This window comes from Lissotriton vulgaris, chromosome 3_1 (assembly GCF_964263255.1).
Source record: "Lissotriton vulgaris chromosome 3_1, aLisVul1.2, whole genome shotgun sequence".
NCBI classification, from domain to species: domain Eukaryota; kingdom Metazoa; phylum Chordata; class Amphibia; order Caudata; family Salamandridae; genus Lissotriton; species Lissotriton vulgaris.
Window position 1 is genome coordinate 1,695,131,394 of NC_141689.1, and position 21,489 is coordinate 1,695,152,882.

Genomic DNA, 21,489 nt, shown 5'->3' on the forward strand with positions numbered 1-21,489 from the left:
GCCAGGGCCAGGGAAGCAGAGCACCCGTGCACTTCAGAAACATGCCTCTAGAAGCTACTCCCTACTTCCAAAGCATAACTGGGTATACATTTTGAACCTCAGATGCCAACTCATCTTTACACTTCTGAACCTGTAATATTCTGCAAGAAAGGACTGCTGTGCTGCTGAAAGGACTGTCACTCTACTGGAATTCTGCTCTGAAAGGACTGCTGCCCTGCTGTACTGACCTACTGCCTGCTGCCCTCTTGGAAGGACTTCACCTGTATCAGTTGAACTCACAACCCTGGAGTGACTCCAAGAGCTAGTTGACTGGCCTCCTGACTTGAGCCTCAGGAGCATAAGCCTCCAACGGCCTCAGTCTCAGGCACCTTTACTCTGCCATCTGTGAGTCTACACTGCCAAGTGGTGCAATCCCAGTACTGGACCCTTGGAAGTGGGCCTACATTTGCTCTGCCAGTCTCTGTAGTCCAAGTGGCAATGACCCATCTCCTCTGTGTGCGGCACAAACCCAAGGACCCATCGAAAAACAAACATCACCTCCGCAGCATCTTCAGAACCACCGCCTTGCACCACATCCTCAGCAGAGGCCCTCACATCACTCATCAACTGCAGCCTATTTATTTATTAAACGTTTTATATAGTGCGGGCATTTCCCGGATGGGTATCAGAGCGCCAGACTCCACATCGTAGCCTCGCAGCTCCTCAAAACTGATGCATCACCCTGGCTAGGCGATGCATCATTGATGCCGGACTTCACATTGCAAGTCATCATAGGTGGGGTCCTCTATGATTATGCGGGAACTCTCTCTGCAGCCTCACCACAGAACCGATGCATCGCTTTGGTTGCATGGCACATCTTCAAAATACAAACCATGATTTAATATCTTTTTAGGCATAAATGGATCATTGTAGCCAGCCCATCCTCCATCCGGGTCGGTCTCAGCTTGTGACTTTGTTCTGGTCTGGTGTGACCAGATATCCACAGCGCTTTGTGCTCTTTGTTGCTATTTTTAATGAAATCTTCAAATTTCATATCTCTGGTTCTACTGAATGTATTTTTGCTGTATTTTTCTTATTTTATTTATTAAAAATAAATGTCTTTTTCTAACTTTGTGTTAGATCCTTTTTGTGTGGTGTTTTCACTTTATTACTGTTTGACATGTTATAAATATGCTGTGCACTTAGGGGCAGATTTATGAGGCCCTTGCCCCACGTTTACGGCGCTGTTGCGTCATGCAAGGCGGCGTAAACGTGGCGCATCCCTACGAGGCATTTACAACGTAACGCATCTATGGAGATGGGTCATGGTGTGAGGCCCTGCGCCACATGAAACGTGCGTCAGGATTCATGTAGGCGTTCCGGTGCGGGGGGGGCGTTCCATCCCAGGAACGCCCCTGGAAAGTGACTCAGTGAAATCTACAAGATTTCACGGAGTCACTTTCTACGTCAATTCCTTACGCCTGCTTGAAGCAGGCATAAGGGTGATGCACCATGCAATGCAGGGGTGGCCCCTGTGCATTGCAGGAGTCATGTCACACTTGCGAAATGACTCCAGCAATGCGCCGCCCGTACGCCGAAAGATGCGTCACGCATCTTCCCTGCCTTTCACCATGGTGCGCCGCATTGTAAATGCGGCGCACCATGGGTGGCGGAGCTGTGGCGCACTGTGCCGCACATTAACTGGCGCATCCCTGGGGATGCGCCAGTTAACATAAATCTGCCCCATTGGCTTTAAGTTAAACTTGACTGCTCTGTGCCACGCTACCAGAGGGATAAGCATGGATTAATATAGGGTTGGCTTGACCCTCACTCTGACAAGGATTCTGGTTGCTGCTTGATCAGTGCTCACACCCAGTCTAGAACAACCCAATCATTTTCAGGGCCAGTTATTCAGTGGACAATGGTACTGGCAATTCTACATGCACTCCCGGAAAACGAAACAACTGGACTTTTTGGTAAAAATGCTTAGTGTTGCTTATAATGTCTGTAGGTGTGGTTGATTGTTTTGCTGAGACTATCACAATATATTTTTTTAATCAAGAAGAGGGCCACTGAATCTAGTATACTGCAGTCTTTTTGAGTCACTTCAATATGATTTGTCATAAGACAGGAGTGCAAGAGCTGTAAAACCTTTTCCCCAAGAGCAATTAAACAGACTTATACTTAAGAAGAAGTATTTCCAGTAAGATGAATTACACAGAGAGGTAAAATTCAGACACGTGAGCAACTCATATATACACATAACCAGGAGACTTTCTCTTCTGCTCGATATTATTCTTTCATTCAGGCCAGATTAGTGCAATTCTGTTTAATATCAATCCCGAATTTGTATCTGTTAAACTAAATTTTCAAAGTTTCTTCTGATTTTTCAGTATCAGAGGCTTTCTTGAGCATGTTATAAAGTGACTCCCACAGGCCCTAAGAGGGAGGCGAAAAAGTGTCAGATGTACTCATGCTTTGAGAAGAAAGAGTGATATTAGCTACTTCTTCAGAAAGTGACATTGACCAAAACTTTCCCTCGCAGATGAATCTTGACTTGTAGTTTTTCAAAGAAGCTAATGGTGCACCCTACAATAACAGATTCATCGATTTTTACCCCTACAGAAAGGTACGGTTTTGTTTTTTTATAAGGTAAATTAACATGCAGTTTCCATATTACCATAGCCTCTCAAACGCATTCAGGATAAACATGCAGTTACGGTAAAGCTGAACCAGTATTTTCAACCACTTTTGGAATAGCACCTAAAAGGATATTGCTATCGTTTTTGAAAGGAGAAATAATTCTGCCATCCGTTCACATCCAAGAAGGGGACATGAGAGCCAGCCTTCTGACAGTTTATGCAAGTCTGATTTAACTTTCCTAATGTCCAAATTCATGAAAAATCAAGGAATCTTTTCCAGACCGCATGTTTGTAGCCCAAATTGAAACTTTTGTTTAACAATGTAAATCCAAGGTATAAAATACTAGTTTAGGTAGAGGATACACTGCGAGGGAACCAACACTGCGTCCAAAGCTAATATCTATAAAACAAGCATTTGCAATGCATTCGGTCTCGCCTTTGGGACCTTATATGTATTTAGCTATGCAGCACATTAGCCTGGGTGCTGAAACATCTACTGTTCTTTAACATGGAGGGAAAATAAGCACCAAACTGCGTGACACACCAGGTATGGGAACACATGGAGAGAAATATTGCCTTTTTTCTGGAAATGGTATCGTCCAAAGTTCTGTTTTATTATAAAAGCAGGGGCTTCTGTGGACATATCACTGAAAGTACATGTTTTGAAAAAATATTATTGTCTACGGGTGCTCGTGGAAGACAATTTCTATGGACTGGAATCTAGAGTATGCTAAAGTGATTCTGGTATTTTACTAACCTCTCCTGATCGCTTTATATCAAGAAAGTTAAACAGTGGCAGTTGCCAGAAAAATTAAAAAAAGAAAGTCCTTCAGCAGAAAGCAATTCTGGTATTTTACTGACCTCTGCTGGTCATTTTCTATGAAGACAGTGAAATAGAGGCAGTTGAACAGAAAAAAAAGTTCCTAAGCGGAAGCAGACAAGACTTGGGCTGATCTCCAGAGCCCACAAAGTACATACACATATAAGTATATACTAAAGTATATACTTAAGTACATGAACTAAAGTATATACTACAGTATATACAAGAGGTCTTGAATGCTCGACCTAAAAATGTCTGTGAGAGGCATCCATCAGTTTAGCCAATGTCTCTTCAGTGTTGATATGGGATCAAGTAATCCGACTAGTTAGCTTAACACAAGAACCAACTCAATCCTAGGTATAAAACAAAAGAAGAAGTATATAATTAATTGAGGAATCAACTGAGTTTTCCTCACTCTTGTAGGGAAAACGTATAACGTGTAAATCATCTATAAAAATAGGGAGCTCCTCCTGACTATGAACAATCTGAGATAAGAACATTACTACAGACTTGAATGCTTGCATCATCCATAGCTGGGATTAAATTATGAAAAGGTCTTGTCAAACCCCCACATTTTGAGAGAGTCATTTTAGAAAGAAGCAACCAGTAGTCTTTGACAAAGATTTCTGTTTGTCTAGGGAAACTGCACATAAGAAAAGTAAGGTTAATACATAAAGGAGAAGCTTCTCCAGGTTTGAGGGGCGCTGGATAGTGGAATAGTTTAATTTTCTATTCCAACTCCAGTCCCCATGGATAGTAGGGAAGGTGTTGGATAGAAAATTAAACTATTCCCTATCCAACAGCACCCTCCAGCGAAAGTCATTGTAACGACTTTCGTTGTAATCCCCGCGTTGTAATTGTAGTGCGGGGTAATAGTTGGGTCGTAATGGATGTTCCCGGTTGGTACACAGGGGAACTCAGACTGATGAATTACCATTGCAAACAACTGGAGCACAAATGGAGAATTAGCCACAACAATACAGACAGGAGCATGTTGAACTTACCCCCTAAGGTGTTACCACTAAATGATATCGACGACCTAATGTGCTCTGGTAGACCACATTGATGCCATCAGCAACAAAACTAAGGATATCTTTGCCATTGTGAAAGAGTTCATTCACAAATTTCACCTCACCATCGGCCGCTTCCAACTTAATCACACCTTTGTAGAACCGCTGCAAAGATCTCTCTCATTTACAGCAACTTCTGCCTACAACCAAACCCATCAGATCTCACCTAACAGCCCCTAATCTAATCCAAAAAACAATGCTATCCACTTGACCCATCACCAAGGAAGAAGAAACTGCCACCACCATGAAGTTCATCCACTCAAGGTGCTCATCTGACCCCTGCCTCCAACATGCCTAGTCCAGAGGACTGCAACCCATCAGTGCTATGTTCATACCCATTCTGAGTATGTCAACCTCTTCCCTAATCTTCCCAGATGCTTGGAAACACACAAATGTTCTCCCATTGCTGAAGAAACCTTCTGCAGACCCTTCAATCCTTGCCAACTACAGACTGATCTCCCCCCTACCATTCACAGCTAAGGTCTTAGAGAGAATCCTCACCAGACACCTCACAAAATACCTAGACTACCACCTACTACTTATCACCACTCAATCTGGTTTCAGACAACACCACAGTAGAAAAACTGCTCTAATTCCTGCCATGGAGGACATTCACATGACTTAGGACAGATGGGACACGGTGGCCCTCATCCTCTTGGACCTGTCCACATTTATAAAGGTCTCCCATTCTTTCCTCATCCAAAGTCTGCACAACATCGGAATCCAAGGAGACAGCCTACGATGGATCTGCTCCTTCCTGACTGGAAGAGCCCAATAAGTCAGCGCAGCACTGTAATCCTCAGATGACCCAGACCTCATCTGCAGAGTTCTTCAAGGATCTTTCCCAAGCCTGACCCTCTTCAACGCATACTTGATCCCTCTAGCCAGCATTATCCTCTCTCATGATATCAATAACCTCTCCTACACCAATGACATAAAACATATGCCCTCCCTCAAGGACAAAATGATCAGTAGCCAGATCAAGTTTAATGCCTTCTAGAACAGACACCCATACCTACCATCACACCAAGCATCTCAGGATCATCAACAGAGAACTCAACATGGCCATCCAAATCAATGTTGTTACCATCTTATTCTTCTGTATCTTGAAGATGCTGAGACGGATTCTCAAATGGCTCCCAATCAGCATCCAGAAAACCGCCACACATGCCATGGTCACAATCAAACTGCACTATCGGAACACTTTCTTTACCTGGGATCAACAAAAATGTCACCAAAAGTCTGCAGACCATTCAGAACTCAGTGGCCAGAATCACTCTCAATCTCCTATGCTGCACTCACATCACATCTCAACTGAATGAGCTTCACTGGCTTTCTATTCACTAACGAGTGCAATTCAAACTTCTCACCCACATTTTCAAGTTGGTATATAACACTGGCCCAACGTACCTCAACAATCGCATCTGCTCCACAAACATTCCATTCATCTCCGCTTATCCAGACTCCAACACAAACAAATTCCGTGCATACGGAAAACCAGATCCAGTGGTCGAGTCTACTGCAACATCGTTCTTAAAGCATTGATTGACATCCCTCTACACACAAGAGCCTCTTCCTATGTTCTGGACTTCCAGAAGAAGCTGTATACCTGGCTTTTAGTGTAGTCCCTCTGTGCCCTAGGTGTTCAAAGACACACACCTACTCAGCACCAGGTCACACTTCCAGGTAATAGTGCACTAAACAAATCTACAAACATAACATAACATGACTTTGCATGACATGACATATCCTATCATAAAACCGCAACACAAAAATATTAAGCCAGAGGGCCCTGCTAAAAATACTTTGACTTTTGCTGATGAAATTTGGGAAAGAAATTGTGCCTTACTCAAAATTAACCAAATTTCTCATTATGCCATTTTGCATTATTTTTGCCGACAGGAGACTGGTTTTCACAGAAAACAATCTTGCAGAGAGATATTTTAATTCAGTATTGCGCAAAAAAAAAGGCCTCCTTATGAAAAAAGTCACATGAGATACCAGCAAACAATATATTGTGCTGCAAATGTAATTTTGTGATGTCACTTGAAATGTCATCAAATTTCACAAAACAACGTAAGTAACTTCTCACCCTCCTATGGAAACCTTCGTTGTTTGACAAATATCCACCAGTTGCAAAATTCAACAGGTGAAAAAAATCGCTAGTGACAAGTGCTGGTTACATGGGACAATAAAGGACTGAGCCAGCCTTAGATATGAAACACTCGAGCAACTGATTTTAGAAGCTGAAAGCAGGCCACATCCCCCTCCCAGTGCTGCTTTGAAGTGTAAAATGGTGGCCTTTACAGGTTAATCTCAGCAGTTGTAGTGTGTGATGTATGGCCTCTGAACCCTGTTGGTCTCACTTGGTCAAAATGAAGAAGCAGTGAGGCCAACAGCAATGCAGTGAGGGCAAGAGTAAAGTCATCTGCAGCGCCCCATGAGCTAGTATCTGGTCGAGTAGGCACTTAGTTGTATGCCAGAGAGAAAATACGTGAACCAAAGTATGTTGTAATCTGTGGCAACAAAAAGGTAATGGATGAAAATCCTTGAGCCATTTCTTTTTACCTTGGGTAGCATTTCAGGACATCGTTTTAGCTTGTCTCTGCTATTACAGAAAGGATCCACCCCCTGGAAATCAATACAGCTGCTTAGCAACAGAAGCAACTACAAACATGTTTTGTCTTTATTGTGGGCTTATTAATGAGGAGCCCCTGGAGACCCTGAACACAAGGAACTCAGAACTCATATCAGTGCAAACCCAAAAACCCTCAGTTGGACACAATGACAGAGGTGTGAGAGCAAATGCAGTCCTTCAACACTTTTAGGTAGATATTAAGGAATAATAGTGGGTGTGTTATTACAGCATTTCTCAATTGGGCTCAAAAAGACAATAATCATAAAAAGAGTTCAACGAATTAATCAGTGTTCCCACTGTGCCTTTACCGAAACGTTAAGTTAAAAACATGCCTTTCAAAGATTTTAGTGCAATACAAGACGGAGCACAGACGGCTATAAAAGCAACAACAATGCGTGTTCTGTCCGGCTATCTTCCTTCAGGGTTAGATAGCAAATATCAATTTCCAGTCCTGCCTAATATTATCAATCACTTGTGTGTCAGCAAAAGCGCAGTAGTTGAAAGAATTTCGAAGTAGAAACAGCTAGAAACAGGAACAGAAAGTGAATTACAAAAGACAACCGTCTGAAAGGAGGACAGTAACAGTGAGTAAGCAAAAGTGATACTAGGGATCACGTTGGATTAGATTTATCAAGACTATGCCCTGCCACAAAGTCATGCAAAAGTGGTGAAAAGTCTTGATAAAACATTTACTTTCCGAAACAAACCTTTTTTTGAGCTGGAATCTGTCCTTTATGTGGCACAAATAGCGCCTCGTGATGCTTTTAATGATATTGCATCAAGGGGCATTCATGGGTGTACTTTGGCATTCCAACGCTATCACCCGTGTGTTTTTAAACAGAGCAGAGCTATAGATTGTCAGATCTGTCTTTGTGAAAAAAATCACTTCCTTGAGTCAGGGACAATGTCGGGAAAAATGTTGTAATTGTACTTAGCATTTCAAATATTGCATGTGTGTTGCACCACAGAGCACACACCCAAGGGGGCAAATGTTAAAAGGTTGTCTAAGCATTGGACTTTGTTACTGGAAGGGTGCACTTGCAGTACAAAACCTGTGACTGACACTATACTCACACTTTTGTACTATTGTGCAAAAGATGTGTGTGCAAGGCACAAGACAGAATTTTTGTGCTGCAGCGCGGAGGAAGAGTACAACAGGCCAGATTTAGCAAATATGCCTCTGTTCTGCCCCATTTTATCTGTGAGTATTGAAAAGGCTGAATATGGGCTGGCCAGATGAACCTTTAATTCCACAAGAACCGTCAAATTATCATTCTGTGTGTTTACTGATGGTTCTATTGCAGAGGAGGTCATGATCAAGACATTAAATGTTTGTGTCTGCCTGTTTATATGGAGCACTATCACTAGGGTTTAATTAACACAAAATAGATGTAAAAGCACAGCTTTAGATTTGCTCATCTTTCTTATTAGATTTTTACATACCTTTCCTATTCAATAGCAATACCAATAGTATGCATGGTGTAGTGTATTTCCAATATTCCCAATAGGCTCTGCAAATTGGAATAATATATCCTAACAATGTGACTTAGGACTTATGTCTACTAGGTCTCTATTAAATATATTAAACTTAATTGTGAGTGCCAGATAGCTCAGAGGTCACTAGAAACTTTCTTGAATGAACAAGAAGGGATTAGTTTTTGACAACCGCATAAACATGACAACTTTGTTTCCCCCTTGATAAAACTGATCTTCAGAGTCGTGGAAACAATAGATAGATATTTTACTTAGTCATTCGTTCATGCTTCGTTTCATCAGAGGTGCAGAGAAATAGAGAGACTGGCGTTTTCAATAAAAGTATTTATTGAACAGTCTTCTTTCTCATGCAAAAGAAATGAACTGCTACAATCGTAAGACTGGCTGTAAAGTATAATGCGTACAGCAAGAAGAGTATTATAAAATAATACTGTAAAAGCATGGTATGGTTTCTAAGCCATAAAATACATTCATAAATAAAAAAAAACTAAAAGTACTCATCTGGTGCTTCTGAAATATGCCTACCCAATGTACCTAACCTAAGTCTAGTACAAGGGAAGAAGTAAGTGTCGTGTAGCGTAAGTTTAGTATTCTTTTTGCCAAGAATCTTTCCAAGATTTCTCTTTGGGTATAATCAGCTCCATACCTTGGTTTAGAATGAAAGAGGTCGGTCTCAGGCCTTGATTTCCGAACACCCTGCAAGGGGAGCTTGGAAGCTTGGAAACACTGGAGCTGGATTTCTAGGCAAGAGAAAAGACAGCCTCTCTCTAAGTGCATCTGCTGGAGAGTCGGCTTCCTTTGGCACTAGCTTTAGCGAGATGCATCGGGCAAGTAGATAGTCGAACTGCTCCAAACCACTGTGCGTTTGCTTGGGCAAATGTGGGCATATTTATACCTTAAAGGTGCAGAGTTTGACGTAAAGGTGGACATAATAACGCCATCAAAGAGTCTCAGTACTTTAAAAACTCCATGAGTTCTTGGACAAATCAATATTCAAGCAATGGGAAGTCCCTAACTGTTGTAGGCGAGTTTTCCAAGAAATCTTTGTGGATTTTCGGAACTAGTGGAAGTAGCCATGCCGTATTTGGACTGCATGAGCTATGTCTAAATATGGTTATGATTTCTATGCCTATATAAGGACATGGTGATTTATACCTATATAAGGGCATGAATCGGGTAAATTACACTAGGGTCCTAAAATGCTATACAAATCCGCACCAGACATAGGTTTCCAGATGTACTACTGTGAGTGAGTTTTACACAGGGGAAAAGACCACCAATAAACTGGAGCCCTGCCCAATCTGGGGATGATTTTATGTCTTTCCTATTCTGGAAGAGGAGTTATTCTAGCTCTTAACCAAAATCTCTGAACATATCCAGGGTACAAGGAGTTGTACTGAAGTTTGTCAATGTCCACAAATATGCATATTTGTGGGTGTTCACAAAAGTCCCAAAACGTTCCCTCCTCTTGAGTGAGATATTTCACTGTAAGTCAAATTTCACTAGTGGAGTACAGCACATGCCTCTAGGCTTGCCACAAACGCCTAGCTGGAATGTTTTGAGATTGCCATTTCATCCTGTCAACATCACTCTTTTTCCAAGCCTGAAACCATCTTTTTATATTGTAAAATGTCACTCCAAAATTAGGCCTCACCAGGCCTCAGGCAGGGAGCTCAGCATTTACAAGAAGAACACATGTATGTATTGTTTTTACATGTCCTCACAATGAAAAAGGACCCAAACCTGTTTTTCACTGCAGCAAGAATGGCTGTTCAATAGGAAATACCAGACACACTTAATAACTCTAACTTCAGATTTGCACTAGATAGAAAAATACTTCTAACACTCATTTTTCTAGCTAAACAAGTTGAATTGTGTCCATTTCAGATATAGTAACCTTAGAAAGTCACTTAGTTTGGACTAAGGTCTCTAGTTGCCTTTTCAGGGTTAATCCTATCTGTCCCCTTGCAGCCTGTTGCCCCCTTCAAGAAGGTGTGAATGACTCTCACGAAAGTGAACATAAGGGCCTTGGGTGGGAGGATTTGGGACCTCCTCTAGACAAAATGGTCTTGCCTATGCCAACCAACTGCACAAGCTTCAAAAAGGGACCTCCTGTTGCAGGCAGATGTAACTCACCCCTAGGCCTGTCCTTTCCATTGTCTAGGATGGCACCAATCCCAGTAGGGGCTTAACTGTTTCAGAAATGGTTTGTAGGGTAGTTTCTCCTTTCCTTAGACACATTCCAGGGGCATGCCCAGATCTCTGTCTGGGGGAAGAAAGGTTCTGTGATGTTGGATTTTGGCAGAGCAATGTAATTTGAGATTGTTTAGGGCCATGCGCCCAGTAAATGATTTCAAATTGTGTAGAGTTGCCCCATATTTCCCAACAGTTGAGCACAGCTTAAAATTATTCAGGACAAACTAGACCTGATACAGAATTGTGAAATAAATATTTGGTGAAACTCATATTCCCTCCAACTAATATCCCACATTCTCCCAATAACATTGTGAATTGGGACATTAGTGACTGCTACCTGTACAAGCGTATGTCAATTGGCAAGATTGAATCCTGTTTCCACACTGGTGTGTCAACTGAGTAGACCCCACATATGAGACCCATGGAGCAGCTGGAACTGCCAAAAGATGCATGCGCCCACCTCACAAGCTGTATGAGCACAGGCGAGACAAGCAGAGCTGGAGTTCTTGTCAAAGACTACTGCCTTCTGTCCTCATAAGTCCACGGAGTGTTCCCCATCCTGTAGCATATGGAGGACACTCACTGGTCACCCACACAGCCACCTGAACCCAGCATGAGCAAAACTCACTTTCATTTGTCTCTTACTGCAGGGAGTATGGTCCCCACTCTGCGAAAGACTGTGGGTGCTGGTGGAACATATGGTGTATGCAAATGTCCCTACAGTTAAAGTAGGTTGTGGGGAAATGCAACCGTAATATACCTATAACAAAGTTTTTCCAGTGAATCTGTGTACCTTGTATGATATATTTGTATCCTAGACCAATAAGAGAGCTCCTGGGCAATGCACCGGTAGTTCAGGGCGCAGTGCCTTGTATTAGGCCCACTACATTCATAGGCATTGTTTTTGGTTCATTGTGGGGATTACTGTGTCTATTGTCCCCATTTCCTCACAGTACTGTATTTCCCCCTTCTGCTAACCTCCAATTCATGTGCCTGCTTTCCCCCCCGTGCTCAATAATTGTCTGCATTGTTTTTGGTCCACTGTTGGGATTACTTTGTTCTCGTCGATTTTCTTCACTGTACTGTATTTTATTTTCTCCCTTCTGTTTGTCCTCCGATTGTTGTGCCCAGCTGCTCTCCCCTCCCCTACTTATGGCAGCGGCTGCGCGGTCGCGCTGTTGGCACACCAAAGGCACGCCTAGGGCAAGCCCGTCTGCACCTGACCGCGACCCGACCACGACCAGCGACAGGAACCGTGGATCCCCGAGACTCCGCCGATACGAACCCATCGCCCTCCACGCACTCAACCCGGGAAGACTCAGCGACTGCCAAAGTTCCTCACCCCACACCACCCATGGACAGTTCTCCTGCCATCAATGCAGAAGATCCTTCACCATCATCAGCACCCCCACGACAACCAATGGCTCACGAGGCAGCCAAACCACCGAAGCCCTGACATGCATCCTCCTAAACGGGCCCTCCCTACCCAGACATGCCATAGAGATCTGGGACCTGCTCAACTCCATCACGCCCAACTTCGCCTTCCTCACAGAAAAACTGGACCAAATCCACCTCCGGCCTGAAATCACCACCGCCATCCCGACGGGTACAAGATCCAGAGAAAGGACCGTCCCCACCGCCCAGGAGGAGGACTCGCCATTGCAAACAAGTCCTCCTTCCATCTCTCCACCTCCAGAACGAGCAACCCACACTCCAACGCCAAACACCTCCACTTCCAGATATACACCAGCCCAAAGAATACACTGCATGGCACCCTTGCCTACAGACCCCCAGGACCTCGCGCCCAGTCTGCAACCAACATTGATGACCTCGTCACACCCCACACCATCACCTCTATGGACTACATCCTACTCTGAGTCCTGAACTTTCACCTAGACAACTGCAGCGACCCTGACTCCATCGCCCTCCTCGACAACCCCTCCAACCTCAGACTGGAGCAGCTAGTCACCACCCCCACTAACAGAGCAGGACACATCCTTGACCCCATCTTCGCAGGAGGGACAAACATCCACTTCAGCCTCACCACGCAGCCCACCTGGACGGACCACCACTGTGTACACTTCACTTTCAAAACCACCACCGCACCCAAACCTGCCCCATGCTCCCCACAAAGGAACTGGAGCAAGATCACAGAGGAACACTTCAAGACCACCCTCCTCATAGACCCCCCAAGCGCCATGACCGAAGCCAACTCTGCAGCCAAAGAACTCCACCACTGGATCGCCAGCAGCACTGACAAGCTCGCACCACTCTGCCGACCCGTCAAACAACGCCCCCTGAAGGCCACCATTGTTCACCACTGAACTCCATGAACCCAATGGCTCCTGCAGACGCCTGGAGAAACCTGGTGGAACCGGAAAACTACAGAAGATGGGAACAGCTACAGGAACACCCTGAAGGAATGCCACCAGCGAATAGGAGACGCCAAGCAAAATTGTCATCAAGAGACAAATCCACACCAACGAAACCAACACCAAAGAACTCTTCAACATCATACAGCAATTCACCAAGCCCCCAGCAAAGCCACAGACATCACACCATCACAATAACTCTGCAACAAGCTCAGCTCCTATTTCCATCTGAAAATCAAGGCCCTCTATGACAACTTCAGTGAAGAGACACCACCCCCTCACACCACCGACAACAGTGAAAAAGGAAAGAAGGACATCGCAGCCTGGATGAAAAATAGCTGCCTGAAGCTAATCTCGGAGAAGACCGAGGTCCTCGTCCTCAGACCCTCCAACCCTGCCTAGGAGAACACCTGGTGGCCCTCCACCCTAGGGAGTCCACACACCACTACAGACCACGCACAGAACCTTAGCATCATCCTTGACTTCTCCCTCACCATGACCCGCCAGATCAACTCTGTTGCCTCCACCAGCTTCATCTGTCTCTGCACCCGCCACAAGACCCTCCTACACAAACTCCAGACCATCCAGAACACCGCAGCCAGGTTTGTCCTTGGGACCCCACAGCACGAACACTTGACCCAACACCTTTGAGACCTTCACTGGCTCCCCGTCAAGAAGAGAGTACCCTGCAAACTGCTCACCCATGCCTAAAAATCCCTCCACAACATTGGACCCAAATACCTCAACGAGAGAGTCTCCTTCCCCGTTCCCAAAAAGAACCTCCGCTCCACTGACCTCGACCTGGCAGAGTCCCCCAGCATCCTCAGAAGCAGAGTAGGTGGAAGAGCTGTCTCCTACGTTGCAGCCAAGGCCTGGAACGAGCTCCCAGTAAACATCAGATGCTTCCCAACCCTGCACACCTTCAGGAAGAACCTCAAGACCTGGCTCTTTGATTGAACCGAAGCTGCACTCCCCTCTTACCCCAGCGCCTTGAGACCCTCACAGGTGAGTATCAGGTTTTTCAAAACCATTGATTGATTGATTGATTGTTTGACTGATAGAGGTCACTGCACCTACACCCCATTCCTCCCAAAGTCATTGTGCAGAGCCTTCTCTCCCCGGCAACTGACCTAGATTTTTGTTATCATTCTCTAAAAAGGTAAGAGCAGATGGGACTGGGTGCAGACATTCCCCAGTACTTCTCAAACCTGCTATATATGGCTTTTGGTCATTCACATCTCTTTTAGGGAATAACATTTCTTTACAATCCCTCTGAAATCCACAGACCCAACTGGGATTGCACACGTTGGGTCTTATTCAGAAAGGTAAACTTACACTTTAGCGTAAGTTTACTATTTTTTTACTATTCACAAACTATGAGTAAATAGTAAGTTCATGACCGGGGAGACTCTGCAGCTGGATCAGAGAACTCAGAAAATAAAAGGATAGGACAGGCCTATCTTTTTATGAGCGTACTTCTACGACCTGATGGCAGAGTCGCTGCATTTGTAAATTTAGTATTAACTCGTAGTTTGTGAATAGCAACAAAAAAAAAGAAAACCTAACAGTAAACATATACAAAAGTGTAAGTTTACCATTGTGAATCAGGCGCAAAGTGTGTCCTTTGGTCAGACGCTGCGTTCAGCCCTCAAACAAAGGCTGTGCTTTGGTAGGTACACAGTCTGAGGCAGGTATGTAAAGACTTTGATCATGCATAGCTAACACATGTTGATTCAGTAACCCAATGTACATCATCTTTGGAATGATATAGTGCAGTGTGGGCTGGGTACAGATGTTGGCATTCGGCCACATTCTGGACCCATGGACATTTTGTTCTTTCTATACAGGTCTTCTGTGCTGCACACCTAAAAATACTCTGGGACTTAATATCAAACACCCTCCCCCGATCCCTATATTTAATTCCTTTCACATTTTATTCCTTCGGCACACAAACACACCTTTGCAATTCTCGTCAAAGAACAAAGTTGTCAGTTTTACAGAAATCATCTTCTGTAAGGTTTAAAAATTACATTCGACTTTCATTTGATAAGATATTTATTAAATTTAACTTAGTGCTTTATGTTTTAAATCTTTTAAGTATTGTTGAAATGTGTTTGAGGATGATCTTTCAAGTAAGTTTGCTAGTGGGCATTGCTGCATTAGATTTTAAATAATTGAAACGCGTTTACCTTTCTAGATTCATGCTACCATGGAAACTGGCAGCATTTTCAGAAATTGACAATGTGATGAATATTTACTCATTCTGCCCCTCAGTAGTTACACAAGAAAAATAATACATTAATGCAGTTTGTAATTGTATTTTATATTCCTGTAACAGCAACTTGTTTTTCATTATTTTTTTTTGTGTTCAGTTGTTGGCATTTTCGGAGATGGCATGTGAATGCTCCGCAATTACTCGCGTTCTTAAAGTCCGTTTTTTTGCGAATTTCTTTTGTCTGTCAAGATGGCCCTTACAGTCTTCCTAACTCACAGTAGCATATGTTGCAGACAATATATATATGTAGGAAATCTGAAAATTGTTCAATGGAAGGGAGAGGATAATCCATAGTCTTGATGTGAGCACTTGTCCTAGTTTTATTCAGGGATTATTGATTTACCCTTGATAGGTTATCTGAAGAGGCAAGGGTAACTTTAGAGAAAGTGCTTGTGAAAAGTGTGTGATATTTGGCAAAATGACAAGTTCGAAGCCAAATTAGTTAAACAGATATAAATGTATAAAAGAAGTCTAATCACACTCAAACCTAATGTTGATAACAACTCAACAAAGAAGATTTTCAAAAGGCATAACACACCTGGGATAAAAATGTATCAAACACAGGTGAAGTAGAGTTAGGGGCGTATTACTAGAAAGTAACACAGTGCAGTGAGTCAATTTGCTGCACTGCGTAACAGGGAAAGAGCAAGAAAGCAGCGTATTTTAAAGAATACAGCATATTTCTGCCTTTGTCCCTGTGCTGGTACCATTTTGGGTGCATAGTGTCAACACAGGCTCCCTTGCACAAGGGATTGTTTAGGTGCGGGGGCACCTTCCTCCACAAAAACAATCCCCTAAGGTGTATGCCTCTTTGTATGTGTGCTGCAGCACTCATAGAAAGAAGAAGTAATGAGGAAAAAATAAATATATTTCTCCTTGTTACGCCTACCCTGAAAAGATGCATCTTTTTGGCACATTTACACATCTACCACTTTAGGCAAATATGGGAATACGCAAAAAATCATGGGAGTTGCAGTGGAACACCGATGCAACACGCAAGGAATGCCTTCCCAGGCACATTACTCCTGATCTCTGAAGCCACTCATAAGGTGGCCTTGCAGCTTCGTAAAACACATTTTGAACTTGCATTGCTCGTGCACCACATTGAATGGTGCAAGAGCAGTGCAATTCCTCTCATAAATATGCTCTTAAGAGATTAAGGACAGTTCATATTTAAACAGGCAAATGTCACCGTGCTGAACAGCAAAGTGTCACTGAGAAAGGGCAGGAATGGTCCATATTTAAGACATATGGCCCATTTCTAACTTTTCTGGATGCACTGCTACCCTTTTGGCAGCCTAACACCAATGCAGGCACCCTTGCACCATGGATGTTTTTGTACAAACAATCCTGAAAGGCATGTTCTGCTTTCTATGTGTGCTGCAGACTGACTTGTGCATCACTGCAGGGGATAGCATACAATGCTCCCTTGGTCTAATCTACACCCTGCCTCGGCTTGCCCTGACTTTAATTCCTCCAGTTCTCAGGAGCCCTTCCACTTACATTTTCAACCTACTATGAGTAGGCAGAAAATCTCAACGAATTTATCCTGGAAATCGGGGAAAAGCCAGTAGATATGGAAATGTTAATTCTGTGTTTGTGTTGTCATTTCCAATTTAGTGAGCCAAAAAGATTATAAACGCTTTCCAAAGATCTCAAAACAAGAATCTGGTACACAATTAATAAACAAAGTGGGAAAATATAAAATGATGCTGATGGGGTTGTATCATTTTCATTTAGGGCAGGTATCTTTGTTTGAATTAGGGTCCATATTTACTGTTCTTTGATGCCAAGCAACGCTGCACCAAAGTTGTCGCATAGCCCTGTGTCAAATGGAGAGAGAAAAATCCACCCCATCTACCTAGATATGGTTCACTTTTTTCTCCCTCCCAGGGATGCCACACTTTTGGCAGCCTCAAACCAATGCACAGACCCTAGTGCCGGAGTGCAAGGAGGCGTGCATTCTCTGCAGCATATGTTTTATACTGGAAGGCATCCATTCCAGTATAAAAAGTATGATTTAAGCCTTTGATTTAAGCCTTTGTATGTGTGCTATACAATGCTGCACATATGCAAAGCTAGAAAAACAAGGAGAAATGAAAACATTTCTCATTGTTACGCCTACGTCGAGGAGGCATGAGATGTTGGCCTAAATCCCTGTCTACCAATGGTAGAAGATAGGAAATTGTGTCAAAACGAGTGGGTGGTTGCATGAAAACTCCCATGCACCACCCACGGAATGCCCCTTTGAAGCAAAGTAATACAAAGCAGAGCATAGCACAACTTTACATTACGTTGGGATACTATCTAATGCACATCATGAATTGCATTCAATATTAAATCCCACCCTCACACTTTGTGCAGGGTTTGCTTCACATAAGTGATGTAACTGGTGCAATGTGTCCGTAAATTTCAGCCTAGATCTAAACTTTATTTCCTTGACTTCAAAATCTTACACACTTTCAAGACTGGTTACTTAAACACCAGTCCATAAGCCCTTGGGAAACTAAGTAGGGTTCCTCACCACTCCAGTTCAGGACCAAAGCAAAATGCTAATTTTCAGCTGGATAATAGAATTTCTCACAGGCAGCACGAGCTACATTTATCACATTATGATCTAGACTATCCATTCCAAGTTGGGAAAAATAACAGGGTAGGCAGAGGAAATGTCCAATTGGTATGGACCCACTTTTTCTGTCCGAAGTCCTTCTACAAGAGCTACAAGAGAGAAATTTTCTGTGAGGAAATAAGGGCAGTGAGAGGCTATTTCTACCAGCCTTCAAGCAGCTTTATAACCTTGAGGTCCCAAAACCAATCAGGAAACACATCTTTCCAAGCCTTTGTGAGGCAGTCGGTAAATTAATGAAACACTATTTATGCCTTATTCTGTCTTAGTCAGATCACTGCTTTGAGTTGATCACAGTAATTTATTTGGTAAAACAATCAATGATTATGGGATAGGATAATCAGAATAAAATTCCCAGTCTTTCTAAAAAAAATTGGCTGTTGAAGATGTAAAACGGTGACAAGGGACTCGTGTAACCTTCTTTCATGTGCTATTTGTACGGGTTACTTGTATGAAGCAGCTGCTGGCTCTATCAGTCAATCAATCAATCAATATAACTTTATTCGGTCTAAAAAACAATAGGGCATAAAAGTACATGGAAATATTACACATTACACATAGCTATAACCATGCAAAAATATGTAAAAATGTTCGTACGTTAAAAACAATTATAAAATGAGTACATAAAGGAATTTTAGGGGTCAACAACACATCAAATAATATGGTAAATAACCATGCTTGAAATTAACATAACGGTGCAAGTCGAAGTCAGATTTCAGTGCTCCATTACAGTGTTATAGGCAGTAGATACATTTAAAAGAGAATGAGGAGTAGATTACCAGAGAGCAAAAACCTCAAGTAGGATCCGCCATTTGCCCCTACTATCCCCCAGGAGTAAATCCAACATTGCTGCTAACTCTATATACTGAACAATACTGCACTTAAAATTCTTACAGACTAGCCTATCATGGTGTGTCTAACCCTAAGTGATGTTTTCAAAAAGGCACCAACTGTAAAAATTATTCTGGGTAAGCACATGGAATGTAAGTGGAGGAGAGCTGGTCCACTTTGGCGGAGGCCTAGCCTAGCCTCCCTAACAAGGGTCTCAGGAAGTGCTTTGTGCTAGGCATTACAATTTACAAAAGAACATAAAGTGCAATACTGATTGTGCAGAATGATTATTGGGACAGGACAAGACTATGTTCCCCTCTTGGTCTAAGAAATGTTTAAAAAGTAATGACCAATAAATTGTCCCTGCTCTGAAGCTGAAAAGAAGTGACTGCTCCCATCTTGACTGATTGAGCAACAGATACAAAGGGGGGGTCATCTGTATATAAAAGATTATAGTAATGCAACACAGAGGGTTTCAATAACTCATGTTTGAGCCTGATGTTTACACAGTAGTCCTTACATAATGTTTTCACCTCCAACTTGGCATTTTTGGGGATATTGCTGGGTTTGGTAAATGCAAAAAACAACAGTTGATGGACAGAATGCAGAACAATGTCATACATTCACCCCAGTACAGAGATTTGTCCTAAATCCATCGTTTATTTTGCACTCCACACCACCCCAGTTCAGACATGGCCATATGCAAATCAGCCATGAACCTGTGCCTCATGCGAACAGTCCAGCCCGAACTGCCAAACCATGTCTTTCCTGGACCGGAATCAAGCATCCTAGTACCGGTTTCTGGCTATCAGCCGTCTTCAGCCAGGATAGCTTGACTCCAGTGGTGTGGAGAGCATGGGACTCACGTCTGAGCATATCCATCCCACTCGGGGTGACAAATGCAAGAAACAACAGTTGATGGACAGAATGCAGAACAATGTCATACATTCACCCCAGTACAGAGATCTGGGCCTAAATCCATCGTTTTTTCGCACTCCACACCACCCCAGTTCAGACATTGCCTTATGCAAATCAGCCTTGACCCTGTGCCTCATGGGAACAGTCCAGCCCGAACTGCCAAGCCATATCTTTCCTGGACCGGAATCAAGCATCATAGGACCAGTTTCTGGCTATCAGCCGTCTTCAGCCAGGATAGCTTGACTCCAGTGGTGTGGAGAGCATGGTACTCACGTCTGAGCATACCCATCCCACTCGGGGTGACAAATGCAACAAACAACAGTTGATGGACAGAATGCAGAACAATGTCATACATTCACCCCAGAACAGAGATCTGGGACTAAATCCATCGTTTTTTTGCACTCCACACCACCCCAGTTCAGATATGGCCATATGCAAATCAGCCTTGACCCTGTGCCTCATGGGAACTGTCCAGCCCGAACTGCCACGCCATGTCTTTCCTGGACCGGAATCAAGCATCCAACCACCAAGATATACAGAGAAAACAGAGAGTATACCGTATATAACTCAGCCAGGGTATGGAGCCTTATTCAACGTTAGGCAGTCCAACATAATATCCTTACAAAGTTTAGCAGCTGGGTTCAACAAAATACTAATAACCTCAATAAAACCCTGGTTTACCTCAAAGTTGGTAATGAGACTGGGAGTGGATGGTGGTGTACCTAGTAACCATCGCAAAAAGCGTTTTTCGTCTCCCTGAAGAGAACAGCATTTACTGAAGCCCCATACTTCAGCTCCGTTGGTGGCAACACTAATACATTGCGAGTTGCAAACTTTCAGTGGTTTAAACACATTCCCCCTAATTTGTGGTCTAATGATGTTGCATACTGTACCCCTGGTTTTATTTAATTTAATACAGGCTTGAGCAAGATGGGGAGTCCATGACCCTGTTGAACTGAAATGTAATCCTAAATAATAAAAGGTCTCAACAGTCATCAAAACATGCCTCTTAATACAAATTTTATTTAGCTTTATTTGCCCAGGCCACAGGACATGATGTACAACTTTGAATAAATAGTATTTAGATTCAGGCTCTGCATGAAGGAAGCAAAACAGTCCACCTGATGTTTCAATGCTTTTGAAGTGAGGGCTAACAATACCGCATCATCAGCATACAGTAAGGCGGGACAGGGAGCCTGTAATTCTGGGTATATCTGTGTGGGATGTAGATAAATGGGCTGGTAATACATTTAGATATATGAAGGAAATAATAAAGGTGCCAATGAGCAACCCTGCCTCACTCCACTCTTCAGGGGGACTTCAAAAGAAAGCTCTCACTGAGTCGAAGGCAGTGGATAGGTCCATGAAAGATGAGTAGATAGCGGAACGCTTGCCCTTAGTGTATTTAGAGATGGTGAGAGCCAGATTCAGACATTGCTCATTGGTCCCGACTTTTGGGCGGAATCTGAATTGAAAAGGGGAGAGTATGTCCTTGTCAGCTGCCCATTCAACGAAACGGTCATAAATGACTTTAACAATGAATGTAATAGTGCTGTCGATGAGTGAGATAGGTCGATAGCACTTGGGCAACATACGGTCACCCTTTTTGAATATGGGTACTATAGTTG